Raw genomic sequence first — 11,868 nt, forward strand, 5'->3', positions numbered from 1 at the left:
CTCCTCCTCCTCCCCGTTTTGTTGTTCAGAAACAATGGTAACTCAATCTCTGGGCACATCAAGTAGAATCATAATCTTGTAAGCCATATTAAATTTAAATCCTCTGGTGGCAAATCCACCAGGATTCAACACCTAAACCAGGAGACACTATAGCTACATCTTGTCCTCTCTATATCCCTGTCTGTCCAAAAGCCCCTATCTCTCTCCTGCTTCCTCTCTTCCTAGTCCAACCCAGAAGTCCTACCTACCCAGTGAGTGGTTCCTTTATTCATCAGGAGAAGGTTCACAAGAAGTCACCTAAGTATGTGACTCATTCCTCCGTCCAGACAGACCCTCCTGGGAAGGCGGAATTAACCTCAAAATACAGACAGCACCAGGGCCATCCACAACACTTCCTCTTTTCTGTCCACTTAAAAGACTCTTTTATCTCAGGTATAAAATGAGCACAACTATTACCATTTTGTAATTTATAAAGTACATACCCAGTTCATCATTTTTGTCAATAAAATAGAACACTCTGTCATCTGCCCTAACTTAAAAAACTTATAATTCTACACCTGACTTATGTCCTGGCTTTAGATAATATGCCGTCTGAAAACCATCCTCTCAAATCTGTTCTCTCAATGTAAATCGCCTAGGTTGTCTATGAGACTATACATAGTCTTTTAATCCTGTCAGAAATTCAAGAATGACAACATTATTTGAAAATATGGGAAGCCTAACACAGCTTCCAGAACTGAGACAAATTGTAGAGACAGCTGCTTACCTATATAGCCCCAGTAAGTCAGGAAGGTGGAGCATCTGTCTTCAGCTTTCTGGCCCAGGATCATCTGACAGATCTTGAAAAACAGGAATTATTAAGAACTAGCTTATTCTATCTCGGCAGAACTAAGCTGTCCTAACCTGTCACTTGTGTCCTCTCAAGGATGGTACAGGTCCTGTGGGTTGAGGGATAGGTAACTAGGACCCCTAACAAAGCCTAGAAAGCATCTGCAGTCTCATCAGGGGAGGCCAGAGGAGGTTGAGGGACCAGGACTAGACAGGCAGTCGAGGATAAGACATGGATGGCTCAACAGGCTAGACACTGGATAAGGAGGTAGGAATTGTGCCCAATTTTTTCTTAAAATTATGCACACTTGTGTGTGTGTGTGTATGTGAGGTTATATAAACTTGTAAGTTCCAGTGCTCTCAAAGGTCAGAAGAAGGTGTCAGATACCCAGGAGCTGGAGATCCAGGCAGTTGTGAAATACCTGATAAAGATGCTGGAAATATCTCCTGCCTAGCACTTCTGTAACTGTAAGAGGGTAAAAGGATTTTGAGGCCAAGGAATATCTGCATTGCTCATTTAAGTTAATATAAATGGTTGTTTAAGGAAGTTAGTGTTTATAACATTGTAAGAAGAAATAAGATACACTCAGGAGACCCTTGAGCTCCTCCCATTGTCTATAAGACTATTTAAACAATGGTATTTAAACTGGAATTTTCTTAGGATTTACAACCTGGGAAAATGAAAAGGCCAAAATCTGATGCTAGTTAGCCAGGGGAGGAACTTGTCTCCCAGGAAAAGACTTTATAGGGTCTTGAAACTTGTCATACCGCTGCAGGAGAGACTGGAGCCAAGACTATGCTGGGCCATGATGGTCAGGATGACACCTTGACTGGGACTGCTAACCATGTGTACTTGTTGTCTTCTGCTTAAATCTAATCCCCGTTCTCTGGATAGGTGTTCACTTCCATGTTTTTTTATTTTCTCAGTGTGGACACAAAATAAATTTCCTTTCTCTGCTTTTCAACATTACTTGACTCTTTAATTGGCTTATTGAGGACCTAGCTTTTTAGCATTGTCTAGGCTGTGACCTTAACAACCCTGGTAACAATGTATTCCTCATGCTATAAGGTTTCATATCAATCTTTAGGTAAAAATGCACCTGTGCCTGCAACAAATACAAACAGAATGCAAGCTGCTATTACAAAGACAAGCTGAGGCAGAAGACCTGGAGTCAGGGTTACTATAACAGGGCAGTAGACCGTGGTAGGCACCCAGACTCGATTAGCATGACTGACTCCATGATGAAAGCCTCATTTAGGGTGTTAGACACAGCATTTATACAGTACCACCTTCTGCTTCTTGTTAACTGAGCTATGTCAACCCCGAACATGACATCGGTGATATTTATCCAGAAAAAGGCAAGGTGCTACACTGACATCCTGAATGTCCAGTGTCATGGCTGGCTGGCTAATAACGATCTTAAACTCATGTTCAAGCAGTCTTCTCTGGTAGATATCCTACAACAGTTAGGCAACTCTGCATATGAACCATCTCTCCATAATTCCTTGGCTTTAGTTGCTATTGGAAGGTTTGGTACAAGTGACATTTTTCTTATTAGTTTTGAGACAGGGTCTTACTATGAAACCTAGTCTGACCTCAAACTCAAGATCTCCTGCTTTCACCTCCCAAGTGCTGTGGTTACAAGGCAAGTGTCAACATGTCCGACGTGACATTTAGATTCTGACAACTTCCCTTTTGTTTCTGAACAGTATTCTATGAGGACATCTCTGATTGATCCCATGGTGGTTGGTCTCAACTCTGTTTCACCTCTGGGATGTGATCTTTCCTAGCCTGCTTTGATGCTCTTTTGCTAGGGGTAAAAGACAGATGTAAAGGAGTTAGTGCCAGTAACTGCTTTTTGCCAATTTTAAGCCACTAAGAAGTACAGAAGCAGCAGGGCAGTGGTGGCGCACACCTTTAATCCCAGCACTTGGGAGGCAGAGGCAGGCGGATTTCTGAGTTCCAGGACAGCCAGGGCTACACAGAGAAACCCTGTCTCAAAAAACAAACAAACAAACAGACAGACAGTATAGAAGCAATGGCTCTTAGGCCACTTCTATGTGGAGAGCTTCTCATCCTTTCATTCCGTCTGTCCTGTGGATGATGTCTCCTAGCAACTTAAAGCACTGCCCATGTTCTTTTATTAGAAGCTGTACTTTTGCAGACTGTTAATAGGAAATTGTTATAAAGCTTTTCAAAAAACACAACCAACAAGAACAAATATTTAGAAAAAATTTGCTCCAAGGCACTGCTTGCAGCTCACAGCTTATCTAATTTTCCTTCCTTTAAGGAGAATACTCACAATACAATTAGGAACACATGAGTACAGATCTGGAAAAGGTAAGTGCCACTAACAATTCTTGTTTGGAGGGTACCAGTGTGGTAAGTTTTCTCCTAACTTTGCATCTTAGAAAGCTTATAGAAGGGCTGGAGAGATGGCTCAGCGGTTAAGAGCGCCGAGTGCTCTTCTGAAGGTCCTGAGTTCAAATCCCAGCAACCACACGGTGGCTCACAACCATCCGTAATGAGATCTGACGCCCTCTTCTGGAGTGTCTGAAGACAGCTACAGTGTACTTACATATAATAAATAAATAAATCTTTAAAAAAAAAAAAAAGAAAGCTTATAGAAGCCGATCTGCACCTTCGAGGGGGTGGATCAGCCTGTCCTCCCTCTCTCTCACTGCAAAGTCTGCAGGACTCCCAGGAGCTCTGCTGCAGCCAGGGCAGGAAAGCAGCTGGGAGTTTTCCCTACCCCCAGGTGCTCAGCAGAAGTGGGACCTCTCCCCATGCATGAAAGCCATCTCCCTTCCGGTCTGCATCTGGGTGGGGGCAGATCAGCCTGTCTCTCTGTCTCTCTTTCTCCCCCTCACTCTCAACACTGTAGGGCTCCCAGGAGATCTGCTGGAACTAGGGCCACAGGTCCCCTAGGAGATCTGCAGCAACCCAAGGACACAGGAGGCAGGTTCCACACAGAGTCACCCAGGTCAGCTAACACCAGAGGTAACCAGATATCAAGAGGCAAGTGCAAGATCATAAGTAACAGACGATAATATACTATGACACCATCAGAACCCAACTCTCCCACCACAGCAAGCCATGACTACCCCAATACATTTGAAAAATATGCTGACCCAAAATTCCATCTCATGAAGATCATAGAGACCTTTAAGGAGGATATAAACAACTCACTTAAAGAAATACAGGAAAACATAATTTAACAGGTAGAGAGAATATACATGGGTGGGTCCATGGCTCCAGCTGCATATGTAGCAGAGGATTGCCAATCTGGCATCAGTGGGAGGGGAGGCACTTAGTCCTGTGGAGGCTTGATGCCCCAGTGAAGGGAGATGCTAGAGGCGTGAGGCGGGAGTGAGCAGGTTGGTGGGGAATACCCCCTTAGAGGCAAAGCAGAGGGGTGATAGGATAGGAGGTTTGTGGAGGGGAGACTGGGAAGGGGGACAACATTTGAAATGTAAACAAATAAAATGATCAATAATAAAAAGGAAAGCTTCTAGAATAGATCAGGGATACATCCAATAGATAGAGAAGATATTGAAAATCAGCATGATTTATTTTATAGTTTAATTAAAAATCTTAATTGTGTGTGTGTACACACATACTCACAGACAAGGGTGCCAGAGCCAAGTGCTGGGGCTGATGCTATAGGCTGTTCTGAGCCATGGGATATGGGTTCTGGGAGCCAAACTCTGGCACTTGGGGCATCTCTCAAGCCCTAGTTAGTCTGATTATACAGTAGAATGACAAAGAAGCTCCTTATATACTAACTCTCTTAGTTAAGGTTTTATTTTTTTCCTACCTCTGCCTCTGGAGTGCTGTGATTAAGGGTGTGTACTACCATACCCAGCCCTAAGCATTTCTTTAGTTTTCTTTCTTATGTTGGAAGCTTAGCTGGGTAGAATCTTTCCCTGAGGTCACCACTCCTTTTATTCCATTTAAGAACAGGATTTTCTTTAATCTGTTTATTTTGTAGATCAGAGGAATTAGCCCCATTCCACTTTGTGGTACCAAACTCTGTCTTAGGGTTTTATTACTATGAAGAGACACCATGATCATGGCAATTTTTTTCTTTCTTTTTTCGAGACAGGGTTTCTCTGTATAGCCCTGGCTGTCCTGGAACTCACTCTGTAGACCAGGCTGGCCTCGAACTCAGAAATCCACCTGCCTCTGTCTCTCATGTGCTGGGATTAAAGGCATGCACCACCACTGCCAGGCTGACCATGGCAAATCTTATAAAGGAAAACGTTTAATTGGGGTTGACTTACAGTTCAAAGGCTTAGTCCATTATTATCATGGCAAGAAGCACAGTGGCAGAGATGGTGCTGGATAGGCATCTGGATTGGCAGGCAGCAGGAAGAGAGTGCCACATTTGATGTGGCTTGAGCACCTGGGAACTCAAAGTTTACTCAATGACCACTTCCTCCAACAAGAGCACACCTACTCCTCAAGTATCACATATTAAGATATGTGACATATCTTAATAATGTCACTCCCTGTGAGTCTATGGGGACCATTTTTATTTAAAACACTATATTAATTCAGCTTCCATTGGGGTCCCTGGGCTCAGTCTAATAGTTGGCTGTGACCATCTCCATCTGTCTTAGTCAGGTGCTGGCAGAGCCTCTCAGAGGACAGCTATACTAGATTCCTGTCTTCAAGGACATCTTGGCATCAAGGGTCTTCTTGACATAGTATTCTGCAGCTCTCCACTGTTCTTGGACAAGTTTCCTTCTACCTCTCAGGGTAACTGTACCATTCTGCTTCAAATTGGCCAGTGGTTTCTTGGACTTATCATATTGCTCTTGGATATGACCCTTCTCTCAGACCTGCTGTCTTGTCAGGCCAGCCCCCTGGGGTGTGTTCCTCATTGTTAGAGTCTACATGCTCCATGGCCTGATTTCTACATTGCTGAAATCCATGCTTCATTGTCCTTTGCCATGCTTCATTCTCTTCTGCTATGACATCTGCTCAGGCTCACACCCTTCTTCATACTATTCATTGTTGGAAGTGGTTTGTTCCCCCTCCCTGTACCCCTTGAACTCCCACTGAGGAGCTGTGTTGAAGCAGCTATTTTCGACTTCTCTGGGTCATACTATCCTTTTCCTGGCTTTCTGAAGCTCTCCTTTTATTTTTTGTCAAGTTAAACCTACCTTTTCCTAGCTCATACAGAGGCAGTCTTTAGTTTGCCATGTTTCTTGGAAGTCAGCGCATAAGTTTACAAAAGAAATATAGAGAAAAATAAAGTACCCAGAGGGTTTTAATCAGTTATTTTTAGGAACTCCAGGGGTGGGTTTAGTTTTGCCTTATGCTGCTTGGAAGTAGAATAACACATATATGTTTATTAAGAAACAAAACAAAACAACTAATCACCTAAAATTCTCCCTACAGGCACTGTCTTAGTTAGGGTTATTATTGCTGTGATGTAACACTATGACCAAAAGCAATTTGTGGAGGAAAGGGTTTATTTCATTCACAGTTCCATATAACTGCTCATCATCAAAAGCAGTGAAGACAGGAACTTATATAGGGCAGGAGTATGAAGGCAGGAGTTGATGCAGAAGCCATGGAAGAGTGCTGCTTACTGGCTTAGTCCTCATGGCTTGCTCAGCCTGCTTTCTTAAAGAACCCAGGACCACCATCCGAGAGAGAGCACCACTCACATGGATTGGTCCTTCCCACATCAATTACTAATTAAGAAAATACCCGCTTCTCTTACTAGCCAGTCCATTTTTTCCACTGGTATTAGACCCTATTTCTTCAGAATTCCAGCATAGACTGAAGAACACCTGAGACTTCAAACCTTGTGGACTAAGAGGAAGAATAAATAACTTCCAGTTCCTCTTTTGAGATCACCTTTAACTTCCAAACTCCCTCCAGCAGAAATGTCAGGGGACCTGGAAGTCAATAACTGGGGCTCCTCACATATCAGGGTTCAGAAATTCTGCTATGAGTGGACCATTAGCAACTTTTCATTTTGCATGAGGAGAATTCGGAGAAAAATTCAAAGCCCAGTGTTCTCATTAGGGACCAATGATGAAGTGGCATGGTGTTTGAGAGTATACCCAAATGGGGTTAACGAAGAAAGCAAAGATTACCTGTCAGTTTGCCTGGTGTTGCTCAGCTGTCTGGTGAACCCAGTTTGGGCAAAGTTTGAGTTCTGGATCATAAATTTCCAAGGAGAGAAATATCAAAGTAGGACGTGCACGAATGCCATTAGCTTTCTGTCAAACCAAGAGTGGGGATTCAGAAAGTTCATCCCTTGAGATTTCCTCCTCTTCCATCAGCATGGTTTCTTCCTGAAGACCAGCTCACCCTCTGATGTGAGGTGAGCATAGTAGGAGCCACCTTTAGCATGCCTGGACAGACCATGACCCCTGCAATCAAGGATCTTAGACACATATTGACAGATGACCTAGGGGAGCTGTGGGAGAATTCCCTGTTCGCAGACTGCTCCCTGTTGGGAGCTGACCATGAATTCAGGGCTTACAAGGCAATCCTAGCAGCTCGCTCTCCAGTTTTCAGAGCCATGTTTCAACATGAAATGAAGGAGAGCCTAACAAACTGCATTGAGATCCATGATCTGGATCCCCAAGTCTTCAAGGAGATGATGGGCTTCATTTACATGGGGAAGGCACCACAACTCCACAAGCACTCCATGGCTGCTGGTATGCTGGCAGCTGCTGACAAGTATCTTCTGGAGGACTTGAAGGTCTTGTGTGAGGAGGCCCTCTGCAGGCACCTCTCTGTGGAGAATGCTGCACACACTTCATCCTGGCTGACCTCCACAGCATGGAGCAGCTGAAGACCCAGGCCCTGGATTTCATTACACTTCATGCTTCTAAGGTTTGTGAGACCTCAGGGTGGAAGTCAATGTTGAAGTCACATCCCTATTTAGCGACTGAAGCATTCCACTCCCTGGCTTCTGCACAGAGTGTGTTCTTGGATCCCTCACTCAAATTCCTAAAGAGATTTTAGGAGCTAGATAGATATAACCAACACCTGTCATCCAACATCATCAACCAATGACTTCTGGTTAGAGTACAGTATTGCTGGGACATTTACTGTGAATCTGGGGAAAGGGAGCATGTAGGCTCAGGATTTAAAACAGCTGTAATGTGTTAAAATGGCAGGTGTGGGAAGGGCAGCAAAGAAGTCTGGGACTCTCAACCTGACATCTACCCTGTTGATGCTCTTGTTTGGTTTTTGACTAGTGACTTCAAAACTGGAATTCAAGCCGGGCGGTGGTGGCGCACGCCTTTAATCCCAGCACTTGGGAGGCAGAGGCAGGCGGATTTCTGAGTTCGAGGCCAGCCTGGTCTCTAGAGTGAGTTCCAGGACAGCCAGGGCTATACAGAGAAACCCTGTCTCGAAAAAAACCAAAAAAAAAAAAAAAAAACTGGAATTCAGTTTGGGTGCTGACCCTAACTAAGCACAGAGCAACTAAGGTTCTATGAAGAAACCTATATGCATTGGATGAAATAGAACAGATGACCAGGGCCCAGAGCAAAGGAGAAATCAAACATGAATCTTTACTCATCAGAGAAGGAAATGACAATAAAGACTTTTTTTCTTTTTTAAGTGTGAGTTTGTGAGAACTCAGCTGCAAAAGAAATACTGCTCTTTCAGAACTCTAGTTCAGTTCCCAGCATACACAGGACAGTTTTCAGCCACCTGTAACTGGTGATCCTGAGGATCTGAGGCTCTCCTCTGGTCTCCATTTCTACAAACAGCTCGGTAGACAAAACCTTACCCTAATAAAATATAATATCAATAAAATTTTTGAAATCAGAAAAAAAAGAAAATGCCCTACAGTTAGAATTTATGGAGGCATAGTTTTTCAATTGCAGTTTCCTCCTTTCTGATAACTTTAGCTTGTGTCAAGTTGACATAAAACCAACCAGTACAGATACCAAGAGAGCACAAATTTGATGTGATATGATGAGTGTGTGTGTATTTTGTTATACTGTTACAATGGAGATCTACTCAACACCCTTATTTCTATGTCTCAAAAGGTTCAACAGAACCACAATGGCTCAACAGAGCCTCAAAGGATCAACACAATTTACATTCTTTATCTCTGGGAAGACATCAAACTCTAATTTCTTCAAAACAGCTTCCAAGTTGACATGCCTATGGCACAAAGGGTACAATATTCCAAATAGTTCCAAGGCACTGAAACAACATAGAAGAATTCTAAAAGACAAGGCCAGTCACCAAACGACAGTCATCAAAACAGTTCAAAAACCATCCGGTGACTGCCCTGCCATCTGATCCATTCCATCCACAGACACAAATCCTGACACTATTGCTGATGCCAAGATGTGCTTGCAAACAGGAGCTTGGTGTGGCTGTCCTCTGAGAGGCTCTGCCAGCAGCTGACTAAGACAGATGCTCACAGCCAACTGTTAGACTGAGCCCGGGGACTCCAATGGAAGAATTAGGGGAAGGAGCTGAAGGAGACTGCAACCCCATAGGAAGAACAACAATATAAACTAACCGGACCCCTCAGAGTTCCCAGGGACTAAACCACCAACCAATGAGCTGGTCCATAGCTCCAGCTTCATATGTATCTGGCATTAGTGGGAGAGGAGGCACATAGTCCAGTGGAGGCTTGATGCCCAGAAGAAGGGAAATGTTAGAGGGGTGAGGTGGGAGAGCACCCTATTAGAGGCGAAGGGGTGAGGGGCTCATGGAGGGGAGATTGATAAGGGGTATAACATTTGAAATGTAAACAAATAAAGTGATTAATAAATAAAAGATTGTACTTAAACTGGATGAAGATATTCTAAAGAGACTGTGGCTTAATAATCAGACTATGGGATCTGTGGACCTCAAAAGACTGCAGTTCCCCTAGGAATATCATTTTGGGAGAAGAGAAAGCCTAAAGCTTAGACCAGCCAGAGGGGGAACTTCCCCCCTAAAAGAGACTTACAACTTATTAGAATACCTTACAGAAGAGACAATGATAGGTCAATGTAGCTATGACCAGAGTGCCTTAGATATCAGTAATTGTAGTCTCCTACTTGAATTTTAACTTTACTTCAGGACCCCAAAGACGGACTTGGAGGATATTAGAGTTCATTGGTTTTTTTTTTCTTCCTAATGTGACCACATTTGACGATTCTCCTCTGTCTGATGATTTTCACTGAATTTGGCTGGCTTAAGGACAGCTGCTGAACCTAGCTTGTTGGAGTACAGAGTGTGACCCTAAGCTTGCTTACATTTATGATAACTATAAAGTGAGCAAAAGGCACAGTTTGGGCTATCTGCTCTCTGCAGAAATTTAACCACATGTGAAGAGAGAATATTGAATGCCCTGGCCACTGCTGGGATATTTTTTCCAGGGACTTTTCCATTTCTCTTTCTTTCTTTCTTTCTTTCTTTCTTTCTTTCTTTCTTTCTTTCTTTCTTTCTTTTTTTCTTTCTTTCTTTCTCCCTCCCTTTCTTTCTTTCTTTCTTTCTTTCTTTCTTTCTTTCTTTCTTTCTTTCTTTCTTTTTCTTTCTTTCTTTCTTTCTCTCTCCCTCCCTACCTCCCTCCCTCCCTTTCTCTCTCCCTCCCTCCCTCTCTCTTTCCCTCCCTCCCTCCTGTCCTTCCATCCATTTTCTTCTTTCTTTCTTTCTTCCTTTCTTTCTTTCTTCCTTTCTTTTTCTTTTTTCCTTTTTTGGATATTTTGGGAGATGGTCTCACCATGAAGTCCTGGTTGTCCTGGAAATCATTATATAGACTAGGGTGGCCTTGAACTCCCAGAGAGCTGCCTTCCTTTTTGAGTGCTGGGATTAAAAACATGGGCCATCACACCTAGCTCTAATCTTCCAACTTCAGATAACATCAAATACATTTTTCCTTTCCTTGGTGAAGCAGAAGAATGAATATTTGGACTTTAGAAGGCATCATGTTTCTAACCTATACTGCCTTTCTCTTAGGCAAGCTTCCACTTTCAGTATCAGCCTATGAGTAGAGGTACTTTTACTTGATTTCTGAACCCTAGTCTGCTTAGAATACCCATAATGTGTCAATGTTAAAGTGAGCTAATTTGCTTTTGGGGTAATTGCTAATAGATGATACATGTAAATAATGCTATAGAGATTAGGCATTTAATATCTTAATATGTTGTTAGGAATTGGGCTTCCATTTTATGAGCTCTTGTTAATAGAGGAGTTTGGAAATGGACTCAGAAGGAAGCTCAAATACCCTTTTGTTGGAGTTTGAGGCAGGCAGGTCCCTGATAGTGGTCCATATAAAGCTGCCTGGAGGAATAGGTCTATTCTAAAAGAGAATGCAGAGTGTCAGGCTGATGTTCTTAGGACTTTGGTTTGCATCCAAAGAAGAAATAGAAAAGGGGGAATTTTGACTCAAGAAATGTATATGAGTTTGACAATGAAGTTTTATAAGGAGATACAGCAAGAAAAGGGAAAATAACACATGATGTTATAATCCTTGAGAGAAATTCTTGTGTCATGTGTCCACCCAGGATCAGAAACAACGCTCAGATTTTATTCCTTTGTTAAAATAATTATATTTCTTTGGAGGATTAAAACTTGTCTGTGGAACAATTTAGGATTGCAATAGACTATGATGACTCTTATATATTTAATTATAAACTTGATGCCTGTGGGGGCCAGAAAAAGGTATCAGATTTCCTGGGATTTCAGTTAAAGATAGCTATGAACCATCATGTGGGTGGGTGCAGGGGACTGAACTTAGGTTCTCTGCAAGAATAGTAAGTACTCCCAAATCCTGACCCAACCCTTTAGTTCTCTCTCTCTCTCTCTCTCTCTCTCTCTCTCTCTCTCTCTCTCTCTCTCTTTCTCTCTCTCTCTCTCTGTGTTTTATGGCCTGTGTGAATGTATGTGTACTACATGAGAACCTGATGTGCATGGTATATTTCCTGAAACTGGAGTTACAGTTGGTTGTGAGTTGGAAATTGAACTAGGTTCTTCTTAACTGCTGAGCCATTTCACCAGCCCATGTCCCTACCTTGTTTTTTGGAGACAAGGTCTTATTATGAAGCCATAGCTGG

The 11,868-nt window shown here is 42.8% G+C and overlaps 1 pseudogene; it reads left to right on the forward strand.

The window, feature by feature from the left end:
* The first annotated feature begins 6,729 nt into the window (after positions 1-6,729).
* Positions 6,730-7,822, forward strand: LOC116080108 (annotated as a pseudogene).
* Positions 7,823-11,868: the final 4,046 nt, after the last annotated feature.

This window comes from Mastomys coucha, unplaced genomic scaffold, assembly GCF_008632895.1.
Source record: "Mastomys coucha isolate ucsf_1 unplaced genomic scaffold, UCSF_Mcou_1 pScaffold6, whole genome shotgun sequence".
In the NCBI taxonomy this organism is placed as follows: Eukaryota; Metazoa; Chordata; class Mammalia; order Rodentia; family Muridae; genus Mastomys; species Mastomys coucha.